General features: G+C 40.8%; 1 protein-coding gene and 1 long non-coding RNA gene across 3 annotated transcripts in view; both read left to right on the plus strand.

Moving 5' to 3' along the window:
* Positions 1–27324, plus strand: part of LOC121900313 (proteoglycan 4-like) — a 676357-nt gene that overhangs the window by 395944 nt on the left and 253089 nt on the right. The window lies entirely within an intron of this gene.
* LOC121900336 lies at positions 1885–26455 on the plus strand. Of its 2 annotated transcripts, XR_006096953.1 has the most exons (4): positions 1885–1970; positions 3248–3495; positions 23638–23737; positions 26294–26455. It is a non-coding gene; the product is annotated as an uncharacterized LOC121900336 (long non-coding RNA). The 2 variants fall into 2 exon arrangements; XR_006096954.1 differs by lacking the exon at positions 23638–23737.

A 27324-nucleotide genomic window follows, 5' to 3' on the forward strand; every position in this document is an offset into this window, starting at 1 on the left:
GTTTCCTCCCAGACGTTCTTTTTTCTCCCTCTCTCTCTCTGTCTCCCTCGCCTCATTTGATTCAGCACTGACTTCATTATAATTACCCAGTTGATTCCGCATACAGGTGTGAGCAAAGATGACTTTCAAATCATGTTTTCTTAGTGTCTGGAGATGGTTTTGTTTATCTGACACAGCAAATCTTGTCTCCCAGGTTGGCTGGCGACATTTAAACCATATAAACCTGATACACAGTATGATTCTGAAACATATAAACACTTTGACAGAAATTATAATTCTGTTTTTTTACTCTCCTTTGTCAACTAGAGTTGTAAGCTTCCAATAAAACAATGTATGTGTACATGCATGTGGCATGTCAGACACTCACTAACTGGATGTGGTGTTTGCAGAGTTGAGTGTACATTTTGGTTTGCATGGAAGGTGTGAATCACGTTCTGTTTACCTGGCTAGAAAAGGGCTGGTGTGTGCCTGTTGAAAGGGTCCATTGATAGGCCTGAAGCCTGGGCATTTCCTGCTGAGCTGCTGCTGACAGCGTTAACTGTGCTTTGGGGAGCTCTCTGTCAGCAGCTTCTAATCTCCATAAACCAGCAGCTTGAAGAAGCCCTCGGTATCAACAGTTTTTAGAGGTGGCTCGAGGTCAGTATGAAGGTGAGGCAGGTGTCTTTCCACTGGAAGTATTTTTCCATCTTGCAGTTTGAGTTAAAGTCACGACAAGCAATTTGTCCAGCCCCTAATGACAGGCTTCACAATGCTCTGCCTGTCTGTGATTTTTCATATTAGGACATGTTGAGTGTGTTGTATATGTCAGGCTTTTACCATGATTGCTCACCAAAGGCAAAGAAAGAAGCAAGCTGCATTCAAAATATCAGTTTTTTAAAAAGTATTTTGTAGTCATTTCAACCCATATAGGTCTATTTCACCACTGAAAGGTTCTGAAAGAGATGGTAGAGTAATTTAATAGTTAAAAATGTTGGGGAATATGCCTTCCACATTCTCGTCAAGAGTCAGATGAGGAGATTATTACCACTCTCATGTTTATACGCTAAATACTGCCGGCTGCCACTTAGCTTAGGTTAGCAGAAAGGAAACAGGGGAAAACATGTTATGCTCTGTTCAAAGGTTACAAAATCTGCTTTTCAGCACTTCTTGAACTTAATACTTCACACATTTTATCTCATCTGTTTAATTTGTACAAAAAGTGTAAAAATGCCACATTGTGGTTTTGTAGGGGGTTTTGTGAGGATCTATTTCTTGGCTGGGAACAGTCACTTCCTGTTGATAGACAAAAAAGTAAATAAATGTTTTTCAAAAAAAAAAAGTAAAATGATTTCTTTAAACAGTTGACCAGAACCATGTTTGAGGTGTCCTGCTCTGTGGTTTTGATAGTCACCTGCCAGCTGCCAGTAATTTCCATGTCCATGGTATGAATAGCTGTGACTGAGTGACCACCTGAAGACAGTTTTCAGATGGTCATTTTATGTTTCCCAACTTTATGAGTTGAAGAGGATCATCTATGCTCCATCAAACAACTGCCTAAGGATACACTGGGCAGCTTTATCTCTCAAATTCAGGCAAAAGAAATGCTGCATTTCTTCTCCTTTTTAAGGACACCCACATTATAACGTTCATAGAGACTTCTGACGTTTCATCCCCTGAGTAGTGACACAGCCAGTTCCTGTTTATTTTGTTTTTGTTTTGAGACTCAGTCATGCCATACCTGCCCACTAGGCATCCTTAAACGTTGCCTGCCTCTGTTATATCACCTGACTGCTCCTATGATCAGCCACCTGCCTGCACAGCTGCTGCTCATTTGCTCATTAGCTCCCTAGGATATAGAGAGGGCAGTTAGCATTGTAGTTTGCCAGATTGTTTATGTTGCCTAGGAGAGCTGCTGTAGTGGTTTAGTCCTTCTTGCTTGCCTGTACCTGTTGCCTGTTCTGACTGCCTGTTGCCTACATCCAACCTGATTTGTGAGTTTGTGTTTGCCTGCCTTTGACCAGCTGTAAGCCAGACATTTTATAGAGTAAACATCATTTTGACCACACCTGCGAGTCTGCTCTGGGGCCTAAGCTCAGCCATACCACACACACACAAACCCACACAGAACTACTACATATGGGGACTACTGTTTATTGAGCTTTTCCTCTTGAGCCTAATAAAATCCTACCGTTGGAAGACACCTTAGGGCCTTTAGTTGGATCCATTTTCAATGGTCAGGCACAAAATGTTTGCCAACACTGAAGCACTCTGGTAAACATTCATTTGGCGTTTAAGTCCTGTGAAATGATCTAGGTGTTGTTTTTGGACACTGTGTACCACAAGAAATATGAAACGCAAAAATGACACCCTCGTGACTCATGTAGATCTGAAGAGTTTTTTATTTGGTGGTGGGGGTCCATGCTCTGCCTGGGAAAAAGTTCTTAATGTATATTTTTTTAATATACAGAATATAAAGCCCCACAATATCTAATTTACAATTATATAACGTAAAGAAAAATAGAAAATCCAGAAACCTGTTTTTTGTTAATAAATAACTAAAATGAATAACTGATCATCAAAATTGTAGGAGATTGACTGTTTTAGCTGTTTGTATTGATTTCAAAAGGTACTTTGATCTAAAGACAGGAAAATCAATGGCAGCCTGTTGAGAGACATGGAGCACAATTTGATTGGGTTATTGACGAGCTTGAGTATTGTAACTCTACAAGGTAAAACATACAGCCAGAGAGGTGAATTCAGAGGCCTCCAACCTACAGTGAAGGGTGGGGAGGGGGAGTCATATCGGAGGAGGAGAGGTCAGCCATGTGTGTGCAGCTGAGCCTCTTCCACATAATAACCTGTATGACTGCTGTTATGATCTCCATGTGTTTAGATGATTAAATCCAGTTCAAAATGCTGACCTTTTACACACTGAGATAAATATAGTATTCCACACACATCTGTGGAAACCTACAGTTCCAGAGCGAGCCATGTGCATGTTTGCAAATACAGAGCAGGCTATTTTTGGCTTACTTGTTTAATAAGTATTTCATTTTCATTTTCATGCAAATGCATTTATTCATTCTACGACACCAGCCTTATCTACAAGTCACCTTCATGTTTGGATAATACATACTAACTATATTCATATACTTTTTTTTTCTGTTGCTGTTTAAATGTCTGTATTTTCCAGTAGAACAATTTCAGTTTCATCTTATCCTCTTATATCTTAAATCAGTTTTCTTATCACCTCTTCTTAATACCACAGCTCTGATGATTCCCATCACCACGTGTGTTTCATCATAATCAGTTCAACTGACACCGGCATACTGTGAGCTCAGTTGACCTCTCTGACTTACTCTGGATTGGTAAAAATGATAAAAAGTGACTAAAGTTAATTTCCGGCAAGTTGAAGTATTCCCTGTGGCACTTGGACTTTATCGAGCAAAGTGATGACGAGAACACTGGACATCAGCACTGTTTGGGTACCTTCGTCAGTCGTACAGAGACACACAGGTAATATACTAAAACTATCCCAATTTTTGAAGGTAAGAGATGATGCAATTTGATGCAATAGCAATTTTTAGAGTGCAATACTTTTGTGAGGAGAGAGTTCCTACCAGTGAATAGTAACTGAGGTGATATTATTGCATTTGTGATGAGTGACAAAAGAGAAAATACATGTTTATGAGTATTAAAGAGGTAGTTTGACACTTATTTACTTTCTTGCTGAGAGTAAGATGAAAAGATTGATACCACTCTTATGTTTGGACGGCAAATATGAAGCTTCAGTCAGCAGCGACTTAGCTTAGCTTGGCCCACAGATTGGAAACAGAGGGAAACGGCTAGCCTGGCTCCGTCCAAAAGTAACAAAATCTGCCTACTAGCACTTCTAAAACTCACTAATTAACATATTATATCCTTGTTTGTTTAATCCATACAAAAACCGATGTGTAAAAACCAACATGTTGCGGTTTTACGGGGAATATCTTGGCCAGGCACAGTAACTGCCTGGAGTGTCTGCTGGTTGTCTGGCCAGGCTAACTGCTACCTCCCTTTTTCCAGTCATGTACTACACAAGCAGTCACAGGCAAACAAACTATTCAATCTATAAAATGAGAGTTTCCCCTGACTGTAACTTTGTGGGGAATGCTTCATGTCCAATATCAGCTTAAAATGTTGCCCAGTGTACGAGGTCTGGAGTGTAGGTAGGTCTGTGGTCAGAGTAGCACCACAGTGAAGATGGTGGTCTGCCACATTTTTCATGGTATTGCCACAGCTTGCCACCTTGGCGTTGCACTCTCAGGAACAGCTGTGTCCTGAGTGCCAGCTGAAATACCTGTCAGATAACCCAGAGTTCACCCGCGCTGACCACTGACACACTCCTGCCGGCTGTCCACCCTGTCACTCTCTATGACCTTTATCACTTATCACCAGTCTGGCCCCGGCATATACACATGGAAAGACATAAACACCTCAGACACATACAGATGGCCTCTCAGAAGACCATATGCCCACGTGTATAAACTTAAAATCAGCAACACTTGCTCTTGTATATTCTCCCAGTTCTAATTCATGTTGAATGATGCTCTTTGATCACACTGGTGTTTTACGAACCATTCACTATCTCTGCTTTATTTTCACGGTATTAAATGGCATGGAGGATGACTATGAATGCTTCCTGGCTTAATCATTCAGAATGTGCAGGTGAATACATTGAAGCGATTAGTGTTAATATGGGGTTGTGCGCTGCATCACTCGGCTGTCCAATAATAGGAGAGATGCATTCAAAGCATTTCGTCCCTAAAAGGATCAAGATTGTCTCTGATCCATCGCAGAACCTCAGCGGGTCTCTGTCTGCTCATTTGCTCATTACACTATACAGGGTGATGGGGGGGTGGCGGATATTTGTGGGTGTCGTTGCATGAGTTGATGTGTGTGCGTGTTTTGTTCTCAGCAAAGTTATTAATAATGTACTTCTGCAGCCAGCAGCCACCTAATTACTACAACCCATAGACCTGGGAGAAATGTTACACACACACACACACACACACGCACAAAGTCTGGGCATGTTTCACCACTTAATAAGCATTACATAACTGTGAAAGTTAGAGGAGTGGAGGATATACTTCAATAAATTGTAGTGCTTTTTTACTTTTCCTTTTTTTTATATAGACTGATATCAAGTTCATGTCATTTATGATTACCAGTTTCTGACTTGCAATGAACTCAAAATTATGATTGAGAAACTTTTCTGAAAGCTCCGATACATACAACTTGTCTAAATATCTGAAAAAGCAAACAAACATGGGTGGCATATACCACCCAAAGTCCCTGGTGCAATTTAAATAAAATCAAAATTAATGGTTATAGTGTGATATTGACCATGCATAGTGTTGCTTAACCCTCACATGGCCAACTCTGGAATCATATATATTGCATTTCGTAAACATGGGAATCTTTCCTATTGCTACCTTCCATCTCAAATGATGCAAATGTGGCATGGTCCAATATAGTCCTGGTAATGATGTTTATATACAGTGCATGTACGTTTTTTTTTTTTTTTACAAACTATTGTAGAAATTGTTAATTAAGTCTCAAAATGTTGATACTGAACATATCAGTAAAGCCACTAAAGCACTGTTTAACTTCTTTATGGTTATGTTTTGCCACTCACAAAACTTAAGTTAAGGGAAAGATCATGGTCTTGGTTAAATATTGACTGTAAGCACGAGGCAGATCATGCCAGTGAAGATGATCCTGGCAGCAGTTAAAGGGCGGGTACATCATTTTTGAGTTTTTGAGACTTTTATATCATTCTGTAGCTTCACATTAGTGTTCCATATGTATTCAAATCTGAAAATTCAATTTTTGGTTGAAGTACATATGTTTTAGTGTCAAAATGCTCTTTTCCCAAGCCCCTCTAAAAACTTTGTCCCACGTGAGCTGACGTAGGTCTCTGCATGATAACGTTGCTACATACAAACCGATATAAACCCCCGAACCCCCCTAGCCAGTAGCCACAGGGAGCACTCACTGTTGCTGCTGCTCTGCTAAACGTGCTAACAGTTATACAGATACATACAGACGGAGCATTCACTGTTGCCGCTGCTCAAAGTTAAGAAAATAAACTCTGAGCTCTCCTACCAACAGTAAACGGCTCCGGATCAGAGGTGAATCTGGTGTGACTCGTGGGTGTTACTAGTCCTGAAGCTCCGGCTCTTCTCCCGGCTCTCTCCTCCAGAGCTCCCGGCACTCAGTAGCTGTCTGTCCCTGTGTATGTTAGGAAGACACTGTCAGTGAACTGCGTGTGTGTGTGTGTGTGTGTGTTGTGTGTGTTTGTGGGGGGGGGGCATCAGGGCTCTGGCTCTCATCCACATCACTGCTTTTTACTAACGGCTGAGTGGGCGTTTCCATTTGAAAAACCTGAAGAGGAACGCAGGTGGAGTCGTCCTTTAAGTTTCCTTTCAAACACAACTGGAAATACAAATATCCTGGTGGCTCAATCATCTCAGGTATCTGTGTGCACCAGAGGGTCATATATGCAGATTTTTATTCCAACAACAACCACAGTAGGTCATTTCTGTCATTAGTCCTTCTCTCTGGATCGTGTGTGATGAGTGAAATTCCCTGAGGATGGCCACCCCCAAATGTGAAAGCTGTTTTTGGCACATCCCCGCTCTGGATCTCCTGCACTCTACAGTATAATAAACAGTATACCCAAAGTAAGAGCAGATATTACTGCACTATACTTGTTTTAGCTTCATGTGTGGGTCAAGTAAATCTTACCACAGCAGCTTTGCTGTCACCGCCTGATAATAAGATTTAAAACTTTCAGAGGAAATATGAGAAACGTGACTGTCCCAAAGACACAATACACACATGCACATACTGTGTTCATACACACACACTGTATGTGAATACATACAACATACTCCTCTGTGTTTGAATAAGCCGACTAGTTTTGCCCGTAGTGGTGGTGGGCTTTAGATAAGAATGTCAGTAATCTCAGCTCTTCTTATCATGCTGGTACAATAACATGACCCTAATCCTACACTGCAGTAAATACATTCTTTAAACCTATATTTGTACTGCATCAAATCTGTGAACCATCGAGTTCTCTTATCACATCATGTCTGCCCCCTGAGGACCTCAGTTTCTTGTCTTTTCTGTGACTAGGACTTTTGGAAAATGCAGCCACCGTGTCATTCTTTGCTTCAGGGCATTGCTATATGCATGGCAGCCTTATCCGATATTTCATCATCTTGCCAACTTGTTCCTGCTACCTTTTACCTGCTTTCTTCGACCCGGTTACAAGAAAATAAGTTGAGTTCAGAACATTTTTGACATCAGAAAAAAATGACCATTGATGCTATGACTGAAGTTGTGCTCTGCAGGTTAACCTCGCAGCTCACTCTATGTACAAAGGATGCATATGTGTGTTTTTACACCTGTGTAGATATTAAAAGGATTCCCGGCAGCAAGATAAATTATTAGAGTTGAGCTAGTCTGCATTTGAAAGCTGACCTGCTGTCTGGTCAGTTATAATTTCTGCTCTTTAAGGGCTTGAAAACAGCTCCCTCCTACTCAGTCTGTGTCCCTTATCCATTTGCTCCCCCCCCCCCCCCCCACCACCACGCTCTCTCCTTCCTCCCTCTTTCCTCTCAGATGTGTGCTTCAAAGTGCGTCACAGATCCGACTGTTTATTCCCAGCCTTCCTCCAGGCGTCTCTCCTCCTGAGCATCACTTTCATTTGCCACAGCAACTCTGATGGCTTGTCAACTCTGCCACACGTCCTGACACATACTGTACGTGCACACTAATACACATGCAAAAAAAGGAAAACAGACAGTACCTGCAAATGATGCAATAGCACATGTGCTCACCTAGCTGTACATATTCCTGGATTTAGCAATGCGCAAATATGCAGAATGGGCAAAGGCATGGGGAGGTGGGGGGGGAGGTGAAAGAGAAAAACTGCACACACAATAAAATGTGTTCACATCTGCAGCTGTACTTATCATGGCTTTAAAGCAGTCTTTGCAATTTGCTTGTTCTGTTCGGCACAGTGCCCTGTGCACAGCTGAATGCATTAATTACATATGCCATGTTATAGATCCACTGTCTAACCCTGCTGATTGCTTTCACCCACCACATGTCAAACTTAATTGCAATTGTTAACCTTAAAGTTGCTCTCATAAATGAAATTGACAATCTGTCAGGTTCGATTAACTTGTGTAATAGAATGGACTGTGTAATTTCCTTTTTTTTTTTAACCTCAGCACACCTTCCACATTTCACATGACCGGCATGCAACCACCGTGTACAGACAGTCCATTTAATGATTAATAATTTGGACTTTTTTTCAAGTTTAGCCGAGCCGTAAAGCTGAGACAGCAGAGTGTAAAGGTCCTCTTCTTAAACACATGTCAAATATTCATGATCCTTTTTCCTGAGTGGTGTCTTGTGACCAGCAGCTCTGAAGGTCTGAATATAGCACCAGTGATCTAGGGATGCTGCATTGCGTAATAAGGTCCAGAGTGTAATCATTTTCATGATTGAATAATTTATAACAAATGTTACACAACATGCAGAATGTCTCATGTAATAAATTCAGATTTTTTTTCATTCATTCAGAGTCACACGCCCGTGTTGAGCCGTAACAGTTCGGATGGTGCTTTCTCATTTTCGCACACATTTTTTCACTTTAGCGAAGAAAAGCCACAGTATAAATCGCAAATGTTTTAGGGAAGGCACTGTTGCTCCCATGAGTAGATCCAGTGCACGAGAAGAAAGCTGGATTGATGGAACTGTTTCACGCACCCTCGCTCACAGCAATACATGAATAATGTAAAAAATTATGCAACAACAGGGTTCAATATGCAGATCAATTACAGCAAAACTTGGAGGGAAATAGTTTCAATCAATAGAGGAAAACAAAAGAACATAGCCCTGTTACTCTAATAATTTATAACAGAAATGGCCTTTCTATCTCTGGCTGACTCTCTATCCGATCCTCTATTTCACTCTGAGTCTGAGCTCTGACAGGCGATGGAAATATTGAAAAAGGCTCAGTGTTAAAAAATGTAAAAACAGGAAGGAACCCCTCAGGGTGCTGAAGACAGATATGAGCAGCCATCTAACTCATAGTCCTGGCCAGAGCTGACAGAATAGTAGGACACCGTGATATGATGTACGGCACATTACAAAGAGACAAAAAGACTAACTGGTGACATGAAATATGGGAGTCTGTATGGCATGCCAAAAGTTACTGCTGCACTTCCATATGGACAAATAACTGATGGTATGTGTTTGATAAAGTTCCTTATGAACAAAACCTCATGTTTTATAGACACCGTAAAGATATCAATAGAGAATAACGGCGTCATTTAAAGTTACAGACCTTTTACAGAGCTTCAGTCTACAGCTCAACTTTACATTTCTCTCTACTATTATAATGTATTCAAAAAGTAATTAGATTTGTGGAAATTAACTTGTTTTTGTCATTTTTAAGTCACAAATTTATGCTGGTAAACCAAGCTTGAAATTGACTGCTATTCTGCTAGCAAAAACCCTCTAAATAAAAAGACATGGGTGTGATAATAAAGTTTGTAAGGCGACATATTTTATAAAGGATTATTTTCTGGCAGAACTTTCATTTGTTCCTGAGGGTGTCACGTAACTGACAATAACCAGAGTATGATATAATGAGCAGGCTGATGTGAAAATACTCAATTCGTGGATGAAATAATGATAAAAGAGACTAACTTCGACACAGCCAAATTTACGACTGCATAGTTACCGAGACGGATTATCTAGCTCAGGCAATATTCAATGCGGTGGAATTTGATTTTTATATTCGTATAAAAAATAATGCCTGAAAATGGTTTCTGCTTTTGGTAGGAAAATGAGTTCTAATATCTCCGGTTATGCTCACTGCTTACAGACACCATCGGGAAATAACAGAGTCTGCGTTCCTGGCACCAGAGCTATTTTTAAGTTGTTTGGGGAAAGTCCAAGTCATGTGTCAAGTCCTTGGGCAAATCCAAATCAATTCACAAGTCTTTAGAAGTGTTTAAGGTTACTGTAAAATGACATGGCACTCAAACAGTTTCCTTCCAGACCTGTATTAATGGTGCTTTTTACATTAACACTAATGTTTTCCATCCATGGTCATAGCAAAATTTAAAGTTATTTGAAAAATGCAATCAATGACTATTACAACCCTCTCTGCCCAGTCTGCCTGTGGCTTCAATTTGTGTGGCTGCTCTGTTGTTTCTGCAGGTACTGGAGGTGGGTGTGGGGCTCTGGGTGCCAGTGCCTCTTCAAAAACCCTTTGTAGTGCAGTTGCTGGGGTGCTCTCCTCCCTGAGACACCTTTTGGCTTTTGGGTTGACATTTTGATTTGCTTTTCTGCACCCTACAACACTACAGTCATACACGGTTCCACTCATGCACTCACCTGCACTACTGATTTCACTGACTACACATGTCATTGTTAGGTTTTTTTCTCTTAGGTTACTTTCTTTTTTTAAATAAATTGGTTATTAATTGGCTTTGTTGTGTGCGTCTCCCTTTGTCATGACCGTGCGGCCCGGTTCGTGACAATGACTCATTATATATTATTGAAAAAGTAATTGCATAACTTTACTTATTATTCATCATAAAAAGTAGTTATTTATAACATTACTTTAGTTAGTCAGCTCAGCTCCATCAAAGGTCAACAACCTCAAAGCCTCCACACATCACATCCTCTGTTTTTAACACAAGTAAAAATAGAAAATGACACATTGTGGTTAAACAAGCAGCCAGTTTACATGTTGGAGGTATTTTCTGACCATTGACAGCTAGTTTTAAGGTTAGCCCCAGATGTCCCATCCACACAATGAGGCTACACAGTTCACACACCCTCCAACTCTGAACAAAACCAGCTGATTCCTGAAAGTAGACTTACCAGTGCCGGATGTTAGCAAGCCAGCTAAGAATACCACAACTTCCATGTTGGGAGCCTCCCCACACCTACAGCCCCTGTGCCAAGCTAACATGTCAGGTATCAGACAAATGTGTCAACTGAACACAGAGACCAAACTAATATCAACCATCCTTCAGTAAGACCCCCAAATTATAGAAGTTTTAGAGCTTTACTGGGATTAGTAACGTTATGTAGGCCTACTGAATTTCAAATCATAATCCCTTAAACTGCTCTTGCTTGTCCCTTTCAGAATTATTCATCATTTATTCAGGATTTGATCAGTCTCACATCCAAGTATCAAAGTGTAGTGCTTTACCTGGCACGAACTTTAGAAAACGGCATAAACCACCACACACATAAAGACATAGAAAAAAGAAACATCATCTACCTGCACATCCATCTCGACCTTATACTGCACTGAATGTCTGATTGTTGTTATCAAAAGAAGATTGTATTTACAGCAAGGCCTGTGTAATGGGCCGAAGGGAGGACTGAGCCTGCAGCTTCTCACTCATCCGGGCGGTGTCGTCTTTGGAGACGGAAGGGAGTGTGCCCAGTCAGCCGTGGCCTGAAAACCGGCTCTGAGGTTGTGATGTCGTTGAGAGTATTGTATCGTTACAGTGACTGATCCCTGAGGTTTCCATCTATCTCACTCCTTAGATTTGTGCACGCATGTAAGTGTAGCACAGGTTTAAATGCAAAAAATATATCAGAATCAACTTTAATACTCATGCAGGCTCACTGTATTAGTCAGATGAATGCACATATAGACTGATGATAAATAATGCTGCTGATAACCGTGGATTAATGATTAGTCAATCTTTATGTTATTGGAATCACATCTAAGGGAACATTGATATTAATGAGCAGACATCCCAGTTAGCTGCTAATGCATATCACATGGACCATACTGCAGCATGCTTCCTGCACTAATGGCTCATAGCTCTCTTTTATCTCAGCTGTGGCCGTGATCCAGATGATGTAACATCTCAATTGAAATATCATCACGGGGGGAAAGCCAAGCATCGAAAAAAAAAAAAAACAGGGAGCAGCATCCCCCAAAACAAACCTTAAATATTAATTCAGCGATGCCACTTACGTAAGCCTCAGCACCAGTGGGAAGGAGGCAGACACGTGTGCACGAGGAGAGTGGGAGACATTTGATTTTACAAATGCTGCTATATATTCTCTTCTAGCTTGAAATGTCTGACTCATAACGATCAGATCTCTCCATTCTTACTTTTTTCCCTCCCTTTGACACTGTTTTATTGTGTATTTTAAAGGCAGTGACAGTAAAAAAAAACATTCCCCTCAATAGTCTGTGAGAATGTCAGGTGTTTTAATTATAGCATTGGACAAGGGCAACCAGAAACACAGTGCAGAGATAACGATAGCAAATGAGACACTATTTATTGGGAAGGTGAGGCAGAGGACTTATCACAGGAAACAGTTAATCTTTCTCAAGACAGAAAAGGTTACCTAGAATCTGCAGATGTCTCAAATATTTACATAAGGTGTGCTTAGACATTCAATCTCTCTTTGCTCCTTGTTTCCTTTCCTTCTGCTCTGTGAAATAGTTTACGTCCTTCCTCTGAGGTGAAACACTGGGGGAACCTTCTAAACACTTTTATTAGACGTATAAAGGGAACCTAAATATTTGCGTAAGGGGATGGGCAAGAGGCTGATGTATCACTCTAGGAAGAAACCTGCAGAGGGCACAAAAATGAAACTGACTATACCAACATTTTGCTGTTACTCTTTCCTTATTGATATCTTTTGCTATTTGAAACACTTGTAATAACATTACTTTTTCAGTGTTGCTGAATCTGTCCCTATCTGATGGAGTGGAAATGGAGACTAGGCTAAATGTGGCACGATCTGCAGTCAATTTATGCCAACACAAAGCAATGCACAAAATCTCCGTCTTGCCTTCCTTCAGTCGCTTAAATACCTCTGTAGTAATCTTGTTTAATCAGCTACTCATTATTTTATCATCACTACTTAGCATGGTCCCTCCTACACAAAGCAAAGAGAAGGAAATTGGGATTCTAAAGATAACAGCAGCCTGCGTTTACCAGTTCAGCTGTGGTAATGGATACACTGCCATCTGCACCTCAGGGATAATTTGATTTGCCCTGACATGGTAAATTACCCTGCTACAGCCTGTCCATTTTATTTGCTAATTCAATTCAGTGTCACTTAACACCCAGAGTCCTGCCTTCGACAGGGCCCCAGAGGCACAGAGAGGCTGGTTTACTGTAGGCGCTTGCCTGGGTTGGTGTGCCAAGCCGGGCTCTGGTGAGTGGAGATGAGTGGGGTGTGGCGGGGGCGGCCGGCCACCGAACTTCGCAACACTCTGACCATCATGACCTTGCCATGGAGGGAAAAGAAAGCACCACAACTGCAGAAATACATGCTGACTTCATTTTGTGGTGCCAAGGGCAGTTGAACTTGGCTAGCCACAGTCCTCAACCTCACACATGAACACACAAATTCACACGTGCATATACTGTGCACAATTGTGACTATAATTCAGCTCATGATACCAGGTTAAAGAGATAAAGGTTCTTTCACTGCCCCACCCTCCTCCCACAGTGAAGAAGTATTTTGAAGTCTCTGATTACTTCAGACACTGGCACTGATGAAAGGCCTTCATATATTCCATTAAACCTCACTATAATTCATCCTCCCGACATAGATATCCTCAGGGAAGAGATCTAAGATAACTCTCCATTTACATTTTCCGAGTGGTTGATAAAAATAAAGATGTTTTCAGTGACTGCTGACCTTGTTTTTCCCACCACAAATGATACTTTATGACCAAGCTATGTCAAGTTTGGTCCCTCTGCATAAATATGCAGAGTTTCACTATGTTTCGCTAAGAAACCATTTTCTCTCTATAAACTTTCATGTTGACATGGATTTTTACAGTTTTATATATTTTAACAATGATTCTCCACCGAGTGACTAAGATGCTCCGGCCAAAAGTTTCTTTTTAAGTGGGGACAAGAGTCTTGTTGCTTTTTTCTCCTCTTTCACCAAATTTTTGTGTTCTGTCTTTTATTGTTGATGTTTTTTGAACCCAAAGCGCACTCCTCTGAGCTTTCCAGTAGACTAATATTTGTCTTTCCACCTCCTCCCTCTCTGTGAACATCTGGACTGGAGCTTTGCAGAAACACAAACTTCCTCGGCCAGCCTTTTGTATCTTTTCATGATTGCATACATAACCATCCATAGTTTACTGTGACCATAAACATTCCCCTCTGGCCACCAAACACATGGCCACTCAACTGACTGGCAATTTCTGTCAATAGCAATATTTATGGAAAAGAAGATGTAGCACTCTGTCAGCCATCTTTCTGCTGTGGTGTGGCGGCAGGACATGAATTTATAGTGGAAATTTAACAAACTGAACACAATTAAACAATCCAAAGCAATTTGATCATATTGCAATGATGCCAAATAACCCTGACATCATTAACAAAGCAATAACAAAGGTCTGGTATTGTAATGAATCCAGACAAAGTAGAATTTATCACCAGATGAAATTTATCAAGACGTGTATTTGCAGCATTTTGTCCAAGATATGGCCAGAAAATCTGCTATGCATCATCATAAAATGTACAGGAGGGACAATTTCAGCAGTGAAAGGTTTGATTGCATACAATTGCTGATTATCAGGTAAATCAATAAATCCTCTGAATAGCTCACTGGGAAAACTGACTTTAAAAGCTTTTCTTTGGAAGCTTTATCCCTTGATTTTGATAGCATGGTGCGTAGGGGGTTGATGTGTCTGGGGCCCTTGGGAGTAATCTGATTGGTCTGAGCACCGAGGAGGAAATGAAAAACACCCGAGTCTTTATTTTGTGGCATGTTTTTTTTTTTTCCTGCTGTAGTGCTTCCATGGTTGATGTGGTGATAAGAGAAATGAGGAGGGAGGAACAGAAATGAGTAGGAGCTGGTTGTGAATGTTCTTGCACTATCAATCTGTGCGTGTGTGTAGGTCCATGCACACCTGTCTACGAGTCTGCATGTCACCAAGTCAAACAGCCTTAAGTTTGGTCCAATTTCCTTCGTGGGATGGAAGTCGTTACAGCTCTGGCTCACTGATCTGATTGAAGTCTTTTAGTCACAATGGGCTGGTGTGACTTCGTCTGAGGCACAGTAAGCAGAAGCCGGGTCGGTAATCAGGTAGAATTCAGGAGGGAAGATGTGTTCAATCAGGCACATACCAGCTACAGTCTGCAGGTCGCGAGACTGTGAATTTCATGAGCAGCTCCGTGTATGCTGTTGTCAATCACAGACAGACATACAGAATACATGGATGAGAGTGTGCATGCACGTATAGATATATATATATAGGCAGAGAGATATACATATACTGTGCCAATCTGATGGTGCAGGAAATAGCTTCTCTGTAGATGGCAGTGTAGCACAGAGTCACAACTGCTCTGTGTGTGTGTGTGTGTGTGTGCCCCTTCACATATTCAAGCCCCTGATAACAAAGATAAATCCCTTTAATGGAAGAATCCCACTTATTCCGGAAATAGCAGCACTCTAGCTCACCATATATAGTTCACTTTTACATAAATGTACAAAATGCAGAACGCTCATACAAATAATTTACTTAACTTGATCTGATTTATGACCCTTGTGTGGTGTTCGTCTTTTTGTTATTCACCTAATGTTCAACCCACAACAAAAGTGCTATTCATTTTATGTGATAAAATATGATTTTTGTTAAAAAAAATAAAAAAAATAATTATAATCAAGACATGGGTGGAATAAATCATGTTTATCATGAATAAATATAAGTGAAACAAGGTTTTCATCACTATTGATGTTTATTGCTTTGAAATGAACAAATTGGAAAGAAAAATTTTACATATCAATGGCCAAAGCGCAAAACCTCCTATCTGCAGAATTTTCTGATTGGCAGATTTCACTTTGGATAATGAGAACAAGGAAGGCTGCTCATATTCAGTCTGTCTGCAAGATAATCCTGCCCTTCGTTGTGACAGAAAAGTCACACAACAAAACAAAAACACAACGTAGAGTCCCTGGGTGTGTAGAGAGGCTACAGCATGAGTGAGTTACACAATCACTGAACATTCATTTCCAGTGGACAAGGAAGCAAATACACTGAATTTAAGGAATTCTGACCCTAGTATATTACAATGTAGTAACTATTACATTTACTACATCTTTTTACCTGAAAACAAACTTCATTTTATTTTTAATTTAATTTTTATTATTAACTTAATTTAGAGCATCGTTTTGTAGAACCTCTTCCAACTTCTAAAAGCTCCTTTCTGCACTTTGCGAGGCATTAATATCTAGTTGGTATTGTTAACACATAATATAATAATATAGTCCAAAAACAGTGTATTATGTGTTGGGTATCCTCAACAAATAGCATTCTGCAAGAAAACAAGTTTTTTTTAGTTTTTTCAAAAAAGTGCATGTTTCAGATAGGAGGTTTTGCTTTTTGGCCATCAATATAGTATTTTATTGAAATGATAAATGAGCCTCATTGAACACATATTCATGCCAGTCTACACAACACATGTGAGACAGAGTTTTACTGTGTTTGTGTTGCAAATGTATTTCTTGCACTTGATGTATGTATATTGTGTCTTCCTGTCCTTTTTGGCTCCACACACATTGCAGCGATTCCTTTTGTTACTACCAGCTGGAGACTAGAATAATGAAAACACTTCTAAAATCATTTCTAAGGCCTTCTGAGCAGAGAATCTTTTTGCCATATAGATCGATTGTGAGAGAGAGCCACACACGCAAAGCTATTTATTTGTTGTGTCCTGCCCCAATTTGCAGCTGGGATAGAGTGAGAAAAAACCAAATGTTTAGAATGTTTTCCACAGTACAGAGGGTAAAGTGTGCAGGAGTATGTGGGAGCAGATCATTGGTTATTGGTGCTTGAAATGTAACAATGTTGCAACCTTGACTGTGTGTGTATGTGTGTGTAGTAGAGTGTAAAGAGTGCAGGAGCAACAAGAACAGAAAGGTTCTTGGTGCTATGCTGTAACCTTGTGTTGTGCATGTTGTCCACAGAGAAGCTGGCAAGTGATTTCTGATTTTGAAAAGAAAAAGGGAAGGGGGAAGGGTGGGTAGGGGGGTGGTGCTGGTACTAATTTTGGGACATATGGCAATGAAATGATGAAGAGGGTTGTATTCAATCTATGAAATATGCTGCAAATCTACAGGCACGCACACACACACACACACACACTCACTAACAGCAGGCCCAGGTGGGGGAGTCCAGAGTGAAGGTACACAGCAAACCTTTTTCCTTCGTTTTTACCGTGTTTACTTGTTTTCACCTACAATTCCCACACTTTTATTACCCTCGGGTCCAATTGACCTGAGCACCACATATGTATTATAAATGTTTAGGGAGGTGCACAGTGTGCACTCAGTGGAAATATGTTCTTTTACATGTTCTTCATAAAACGATGAGCCAAGGCCAATGAGTCTCAGGTTGAAAAAATAATTCATAGCATCATTTTTCTTTTAGGAAACATTGAAAACAGGTCCCGCAGACCAGAACACCACACAAGGGTTAAAAGAATCGAGATACAGGAGCATTTGTGCATGTGTGTTTTAGGAGACGACTGATGGAAACTGCAGATTCCTCCTCATCCGCCACATAGGGCTGTCAGGAAAACAAGCCAGCTCTTTCAGCAAGAATAAACCGAGTCCTGCATTCATTTGCATTCATGTTTCCAGTAAATATATTCCTCTGTATTCCACAGACAGAGACATCTCTGTGAGGAGTGTGCTCAAGAGTGGCCACAAGCAGCGAGACGGGTGCAGGAAAGGGATGAAACAGAATAAAGGACTAGATTAGAACCGAATTGGCAACGGAAATAGTAAATTTAGCAGATATGGTATTGATAAGGGAGAGGAGGCTGCATGTGAGGAATGCTGCCAGGAAGGGCTTTGACACATATCAGAGTGTTGTGAAGGGAGAGGAGGAAAGAGGGGAATGACTTTATGTTGAAAGAAGGAGACGGATGTGACCCGGTGGTTAGTCATGTCCCTCGTGGGGTACCGGGGGGCCGGCGGCAGCGTCTCTTGCTCTCGCTTTTTCCTCCTCGTTCTCTCTTTCTGTCAGGCCCTGTGCACTCTTGTCCTCTGCTCTCCTTCAACATCTGGAGTCTGTTTAGCATCATCAACGCCAGAGCCCCCGCCATGACACTTCTCCTAAAAATGCCTAGGATGAGGACTTTTCGGAGGGTAAAAGGAACAAACAGTCCAACGAGAATGTCCCTTTGCAAGTGATTTTTGTAAAGACTTCCATTTATTTTAGTGAAATCTCCTTTCCTGTGGTTCTACACTACACTCCAAGTCTCAATTTGTCCTTGCTGCTCAACAGACCACTCCACTCTTACTTCAAACTGCTAAATCATGTTTGACTAAATGCTTTGACATTTTCATTGGAAGTAAATATTTTGCTGTAATGAAAAACACTTCCAGGAAGGTATGGCTCATTATCAGACGCTTTGATGAATCACTGGTCAATTAACGACAAGATTCCAGTGTTTGCAGATGCAGTGATACTGAACCTCAAATACTGTACTGTATGTTGAGCCTGGTCGTTCCTGCTGGTTGACAACATTGAGTCACATTTAATTGGAAGTTTTACATAAGCCTTGAACCACAGCCTATTTGTAGGTATGCATCTATGTGTGTGTGTGTTCGATGTTTACATGGAGCTGTTACAGTCCCCCTGTGGCTACAGGATTAGTGGTTAGCAAACACCTCTGTGAAAGTGTTTAACATCAGGGCCACGCTGACGGATCTTCACGCCGGTCAGTCAGCAGATGAGCACACCATTCATTTTCTGTTGTCAGAGAGATGACCTCTGTGTCCCGGGCCATCTCCCTTACGCCTGCTCATGGGAAACAATCCTCCACCAGGCTGGAGGATGGCGGTCTGGGGGTCTAAAGTGTGTGATCTGGTCAACAGCTCAAAGCAGTAAAAGAGGGGCATTGGGGTTGGGGAAGGTGATAGGGCTTGGTCTGTAGATTTTGGATTTTGGGGCGCTGACAACTGTAAAATGCATTATTGAGTTCATATGAGGCATACGTGTGCCGTGTGTGCCAAAATGCCTGATGTGTTATGCTTTGAGTTGAGATGTGTTTTGTGGCAGATTATGCAATGAGAGGAATGGGTGTGCAGTCTAATAAGGACCTCTTGGGTGCACCGTACATTATGTGCAAACAGCTGCAGTTTGTGTGTATGCATGTGTGTGTGTGTGTGTGTGTGTGTGTGTGTGTGTGTGTGTGTGTAGCACATTGAGGTTTGGCTGTGGGGGTCCACATGGGAGAGGGCGGGAGTTCCTGGGCACCAGGCCTTTAACAGTAAAACATTTCAGAGGCTGTCCGTCACAAACCTAATGACTTCAGCAGACAGAGCCTGGATTTTGGCTTTTCCCCACGGCCGACACCAACAGCCATAAAACACTGCATGTTTGGAATGCAGAACATGGATCCTGCGGACGAGAACAGCAACACAGAGATCACACACAAACCAGAGAACACTGCAGCTCACACAACAAGGTGCTCAAAGCTATATTTATATAGGAAGTGCTGTTATTTTGAGCAGCGGACTGTGATGTTTGTTTGCACGCACTCATTGCACAAACTTAAGCATGCGTGCAAGAGTTTGCATTACACTGGTAATGTCACGATGCAGAGCGATGTGCATCCCGCTCCAGAGAGTCAGGATACTGAATGATTCATAGAGCGGTGTAAGTGACAGTGTTTACAGCAGGTCATACCAACAGACCAGTCCTCCTGACCTTTAACCTCTGACCTATAGAGACTAAAGAAAGGGTTAGTTTACAAAATCAGGAGACAGAGAAAAACCACAGAACTGAGCATCAGTGGCACCTCATTGAACTGAGAGGGTAGAGGATGATATTGATATAAACAGTATATATAAGATATATTGGGAAAGTCTACAAATAAAGTGAATATTAAACTTTGAGAAAGTGAGAACAAGAAGCTAAAAAGATTATGTTTGTATGAATCAAGACAGGTACAGAGGTAAAAAATACAATGAAACATTGTTAGCTCTCCAACAAACCATGTCAAATTCCCCAGCATGTGTCCATTAAAGTCCCTTATCTTGGCCCTCCTCCTTCACACAGGGTAGAGGTGGAGTTAGGTTACTAAGCTGACCTCCCACATGGAACCAACAGACAGCAGAGGTGGTAGCGCTGTTTTAAGAAATGTTAAATACCTGGATTTTCACCCACTGAACTGATAGTAAAGAAAGCTCTGCAAATACACAGGCAAGCTTAAACACTTCAAGTTATATTTTATAATTTGATCATCTCTATTTACAGAGGATGTCATCCAAATGCTCCTAGTTCTGAACATAAAAAAGATACGAAGAAGTCATTACCAACTGGAAATGAGATTCTCTGCGAGAGCGATGGGTTTAATCTCACTGCAGGCCGAACGACAGGTCAGGCTGATGGAAGAAATGACATAGATTATTCTGGGTGCCACAGAGGTCATTGTCATTTGAAGCTGGTCCCCGTCCACTGTGATAGGTCACCTCCCCAGGAGCCACCGCAGGCACACAGCCCAACACTGTCACCATGGAAACCCGACGGCCGTGCGGGGGATTAGACATGATGAGCTGTCACCAGGTCTGAAATGAATACAATGGTTATAAGAAAGTGGACTGTCACTGGTAGAGGGAGAATGGCTATCTGGGGGCCAGGTGTCATGACAGTCTCATTAGGAGTGAGTGTGGGGTTATTGTCTTGTTACAGTTAGATGTATGTTTTGAAGGCTTTGTGATGGATTTCACACAGCAAACTTTGTTATCATTATAACTTACTTCTAACACTCAACATCAACTTTGTCAGACAGCTTTTTTTTTTCAGGGCTCAGTCCTTTTATTTAAAGGTTAATGGATCATGTATTACACGATGAAACAAGTTTCTGAAATGAAATATCTTGTGCCCCACCTAAAATTTGAGAGACATGTTTAAATGGTGAGCACAGCTGCAAAAGCAAAATTACATACATACATTTAGAATCACTAGAGACAGTTTTTATACTTCAAATAGTTGAATGATTTCCATGATCTTTTGACATTTAATTTATTGTGTAACGTCATGATCACAAGCAACAATCAAGCATCTTAAGATGATATATAATGGTGCAATTAAAGTTTTAGGTTGGAAACTGATACTGTAAGATCTTACCACTGCCATATTCTCAAGAAACCAAATATGTGTATTTGTATAAAGGCCCACCAAGGATCTGCAAACTAGCTTAGGCTTTAAATGCTGTAGTATATGGGACTGGTTCGTTCTCTATACTCGTCCCCATAAAGATAAACATTAAATAAAAAAATACAACTTTTAGCATGTTAAAGGGAACTTCGGTATCAGACACTTATAATAACAATCTGAGCCTGTCAGTGGCAAAAACAAGCACTTTTAGTGGATGCACATTGACGGGCGCTATTGCCCCAAAGGATTACGTTGCAGCCCGTTTTGCGGCTGCTGGCTGCAGCGCTCTCGCTAAATACTGACCAGTTTCAAAAATTGTTCTTCCCATTAGTCACTTAGGCACAAAATGATGGGAAAATATGGTCCAGGTTGAAAATGACCAGAGTTTCCCTTTAATTGCTAATTACAGCTGTTTTGTCAAGCTCAAAATTATATTAAATGCAATCCAGAACACACTCTCAAATACAAAAAAGACCCCCCCAAAAAAAGCAAAAGGAAGTCATACATAATCTAATATGAAAGTAATTTTACAGGGCTTAAATTAGCAGAGTAATATTGTGTGATTATGTGTAATTCATATTTCCATTCATGCTTTACACTTGAAACTAGGAAGTTTGCCAATTGCGGCTAAAAAAGTCTCATCAGCAAGAAAGCTTTAACTTGCTTTACTTTAAAGGCCTTCTTTTTTTTTTTAAAGTAACATCCTCAGTTATATCCTGCATTTAATCCCCTTCCTCTCATTTGCCTTGCGGACATGTTGAACGTTTTGTTTTCAGAAGAAAATTGCTACAAATGTTTGTTTTGCTCACAAAAACCTCGCTTATAAAATGGAGCGTGTGAGAAAGCAATACTCTGCTGACATGCAGATCAGGCGTCACAATGGCTGTTTTTCTTAGTGAGACTCGCTGAATGAAGGGCCCCGAGGTACAACCCCCAGGTTAAAAAAGACATCACATTGTCATTGGACTGGTAAATGAAATTCTATTGGTTCCCTCTAAGAAACAATTTAACGATTCACTGACCACACTCCTCACTGAGCCAACAAAAAACACTGCAGCTGAAGTCTCTCAGCTATAAACAAGTGAGGGAAATGCAAAATGCAAAACCACAACAACAGAAATATAATATCAACCAAGGCCAAATTCATAATTGCTAGTCTTTTCAGAGCCATGGTTGACAGTTCGGGTACATCATGTTTATTGATACCACAAATAAAGGTGAATCACATTCCTTGTGTTTCCACATAAGTCAGATAGAGGGCAGTGTTTGTCTTTTCAAACCGAGTTGCTCTCAGGAAGCACAGGGCAGATATGAACTCCTGGATAAACAGGGATCAAGGGGATGGAAGATGGTCAGCTATTAGTCATTTTTAAAACAATAGATAAAAAAAGGAAATGATTGAAAATGTTCTCTGAGCTTTGGTTTCCACCTATTTGTAAAATCTTTATGGTAATCATGAGAATAACTTATAATGACTGCTCATAGTACTGCACAGAGCTGGGTGGAGTTTCTAACTCTTCTTTTTGTGGTTTGCAGCTCTACAGTACTTCGTTGACTCTAACAATGATTACTTGCTGTAATTGGTGCTCTTATACTTTTGTCTCCTTTAAAGAGCGGTATTGAGAGCATCTTAAGAATAGTCTTGAGTGCATCTGTCTCTCTTGAGGAGTTAAGAGTGGTGTGTTTTTTTGTAAGCCACCTCATTTACTCTGAGAGTGTGCGTCTCCTGTGAACTCTCTGCTAGCGCCCAAACCCATTGAGAACAATGCTCTCCTCTGACTTTGATCTAGAACTAACATGGAAATAACAGAGGTTTGACCGAGACCTGCACAAACACAGGGAGAAAGGATTGTTCCACTTCAAATGTGGGATATGGAAAGACTGTCCCTGTTGACATGTCGTGCTCTGGAGCCCCATCAGATGTGGCTTTGATATGGTGTTGCTGATTTTTTATTTATGTTGGACTTTTCTTCAAACGGTGTCGCTGATCAATGACATAGTGTTTTGTTGAAATAGTGACAAGAAAGCTGAAACCGTTGTAGCGTTTATTTGTGAGCACAGATGAGCTCAAGCTATTGTTGTTAAGTTTTGCCTCTAAGTTAAAAAAAAAACGGGCATAGCTCAGCGTTGGGTCAGGCAACGCACGATGGGTGTCACCTTCAAATGACCTCAACTGACAACCAAATCCCCTTACTGCATCCCTGCGAACAGATTAGCAATCAAATCCCCCTCTGTGTGCCACCTTGCTTCTTTCTCTGACAAGACAAATGTGTGACCGTGACAGCCGGTGACATAATAGGGTTTTGCATGTCTCTGAGCTGAAGTGTATGAAGAGTGTGTGTGTGTGTGTGTGTGTGTGTGTGTGTGTGTGTGTGTGTGTGTGTGTGTGTGTGCCTGGTTTCCTGCTGTAGGTGGGTAAGATTACTGCTCGTGTCTTCACTGGATAGAGTCGCTAGTCTTTTGATGTGTCAGCCAGACGTCCAGAAGAACTCCACTGAGTGATTTATGAAGGTGCTGGAACACACACACACACACACAAACACACACTCGTTACCTCCCAACAGAGAGTCACAGTAGTAGACAGGACGCAGGCCAGGCTTGTGTTGTCGGATGGTGCAGACTAAACAGTAAACAGACACCTCACTGGGCAGAGTCAAAGTTTACATCATTGCCTGGCTGAATGGCCTAAGACTCAAACAAAATAGCTGAAACAAACAAAATCTCACAGATTTTCCACACGCAACATGATTAAATCCCTCATACTCAAAGAAAAAAAAAAGAAATGTTTTTCCACTGTTATTTATAAACATGAGTATTTGGACTGTGTAATTACAAAGAAATGTGTCATACAAGAGTAATGTCATAAACTCATTGCACAGTGACACAATCTGTAAGCTCTAAGTGTATGTCTTGTGTAATTGTGTTCAGTTTATCTGTAATTCTTGTGTGATGTCTGTCAGTGGAGTCTTTGTGGTGTGGACTGTATAATAGGAGGATCTGGCTTCATAATGGGACCCTCTCTATGGGCCCTGGCCCACTGCCAGTAACCCCAAATGCCTCTTACTGGCTGTTGGTTTAGCCGTTGATCCCTGGAAGTGGCAGTGGAGGATCATAGCTTTATTGGTGCTCATATAAATCACAGGATATGGTTGGTTTTACTGTGGTTGATCTTTTTTACATCTCTACAATGGGCTCGGACTCTCTAACAAAGCTGAGATGCTTTTTCCCCATTCTCAAAATAGCCCTCTGTCTTCAGATAAGTCTGTAAGCCAGCAGGCCACAACACACATTTATATATTTATTGTCTTTTTTCTTGACTCTTTAATGTTACGTTACAGTCTCAGTCTTACATATAGCAGTCCCCCTAAACAAAGTCTCTTCCAGTATCCCTCTTATCTATTCATGTGCTAACCTCCTACTCACAGTCACAGACAGACAGGCAGGCGGACACAGACACAGAGGAGCTGCGATTATAGCTGTTGGGGTTCATGGTCTCCAATCAGAAGCAGAAGTGAACATGTTAGTTGCAGCCAAGGAAAGCCTATGTGACACAGAGAACATGGGGAATAATTTTTGTTCATAGACTGCTCCTTTTTTTTTTTTGAGGAGCTTTCATGTGTGTGTTTTCTAAGTTGAAAGTGCTTATTGTGACAGTCAGATTGGCATTTCAGAGGGCCAGAGCAGAGCCAGAAAGTTTTTAAAAGTGCCTTAGATAATACAGAAATAGTGTCACCATTGCATTGTTTGTCTTTAAGACTAACTTCTAAAACTCTTTAAAACATGTTACTGTAGGTAGGTGGAATATCATATCAGTTGCCTAACTGAGATTAAAAATCTCTTTTACAGGAGTGTCCCAGCCAAGATATCAGAACCGTGTTGAATATAAAACATAGAAATTAAATACATATAACACAGACTTATGATGAATTAGATACATACTGTTAGATGATAAAGTAATATTAATAAAATAACAGCAATACCATAATAATTAATATAAACATTAAAATTCTTAAACATGTAAAACAGAAGAGTAAAATCCTAAAAGATGATACTGATGATCTCAACATACTACTATTCTAATAAATAGTTTAGAAACACTGACAGCTTGATCAGTACACACCTTAGGAACAAAGAGAAGATATAAGTTCCCGAAAGTGTAAGCAGTAGTTCCAAGCATTATTTGGTAAAACCAAATTACATAAATAAGGATGGAGTAAGTAAGATGACCTTTAGCCCACCCTATCATACAAAACCCAATTATGGGTACAGACAGCAGATTTGTAATAAACCTCACAAACCTATTTGTGAATAAGTTATCCATAATCCCAAAGCTGTAAGTCCTGTCTCCATTAGTCTTTGTCAAAGCAGAGACTAATAAACCAATGTGACGCATAAAAGCAAAAAATAATGATTCTATATTTTTGCTGTATATTTTAGTAAAAAACTCCCAACATTTGTATGAGCATAACTTGAAAAAATCCATTGTGTTCAGCCCACAGCACATGGGCCTAAAGTAGGCCTCAATTTCCATACTTGGGAAAATGAAAAAAAAAAATCCCCAACTTAAAATTTCATCACTGAAAAACTGTAGCAGAGGTTCACATCTAAAATGGGAGATATCATCCCATCTCCTCTCCTCAGGCCCACAGGCTTATCCCGCTTGTAGAGCTGTTTCGCTGTGTGAGGGCGGCAGATACACCACCCACAGCCCCACCCTCGCTGTAATGAAAAGTGTTATGAATGTATGTGTCTTAATTCTCTTCTACTAATGTCTGTGGGTGGCAAAATTAGGGTGGGCTGTGCAGAGGCCACTTAAATAGAAAACCGTGTCCAGTTTAACCGAGCTGCTCTAAGCCGATTTTTTAAGGTCACATTGGCACCAATGGGGGATTAGTTTGGTTCAGATCAATGTCTGATTGGGATCTTTCTCTCTACCATTGCCTCCCTCTGTCCTGGGAGAATGCAGCCAAAGTCTTGCGATTTGTACTTGGGGAGAAGAAAGGCTCTCCCCTCCCATGGAGGACAAAGACACACATTAGCTCAGTTTTGCTGTTTTTTCTCCTCCAGCAGTAAAGCTCCCAGCCAAAAGGATCAAACGTATGAAGACATGACCAGTGATGGCACCCCACTGCAGCTGCTGTAGCTACTGTTCCGCTGGATATGTGTGTGTCCAATACATGTATACATGTGTGTGCATTTTCTTGTGCGTGTGTTATGTAAAGGAAAATAAAAAAACAGGTGGCTTCAGCAGTGGATGCATGCATATGTTGTGAATGTATGTAAACATATTTGGGCTTGTGAATTTTGTCTGTGTAAGGGACTGCCTCTGAACAAGTGGCGTCCACATTAGTGGAATGTTTGTCATGTTTCCCACGACAGTTTAAGATAACCTCCAGTATGGCCATTCACTCAAAAACCTCAATCAATCAAACCCTACTATAAAAACCCTACAATCAATCCAGTAACCAGAATGTTTAGATTAATTCTTAACAGCAACCTGAAGGTATGAAAAACAGGATACTGCTGGTTTGAGCTTCCTGCAAATCCAATTTCAAGAGATGGCTTAAATGTACCAAATTTTTATTATTCATGCTTTTAATTCATATATAGGCTAAAGGAAAAAGCTTGCCATTTTGGGAAATATGTTTAGCTAGAGCCAGCGGCTGGTTAGGTTAGCTTAGCCCAAAGACTGGAAACAGGGCTGCTAGCTGCTAGCTGTCTAAGGGTAAACAAACTGCTAACAGTACCTCTAAACCTCACTAATCAACATGTTATATCTTGTTTGTTTAATCTGCTCAGTATACAGTGTACTTGACATGTTGTGGTCACATGGGTGGTTGTGCTGGACTATTTCTTGGCCAGGTGCAGTTACTTACCATAGGATTTTGTCACTTCTGGACAGAGCTAAGTTAGCTGTTTTTCCCCTTTCCTTTGTGCTAAGCTAAGCTAACTGCCTTCTGGCTCTAGCTACATATTTAGCATACAGCCATAACAGTGGTATTAATCTTCTAACTCTTGGTATGAAAGTGAATAGGCATATTTCCCTAAATGTCAAACTATTCCATTAAATAGCTAGCTCAGTCAAAGGTCACTTTGAA

The sequence above is a fragment of the Thunnus maccoyii genome, chromosome 7 (genome assembly GCF_910596095.1).
Source record: "Thunnus maccoyii chromosome 7, fThuMac1.1, whole genome shotgun sequence".
Taxonomy (NCBI): Eukaryota; Metazoa; Chordata; class Actinopteri; order Scombriformes; family Scombridae; genus Thunnus; species Thunnus maccoyii.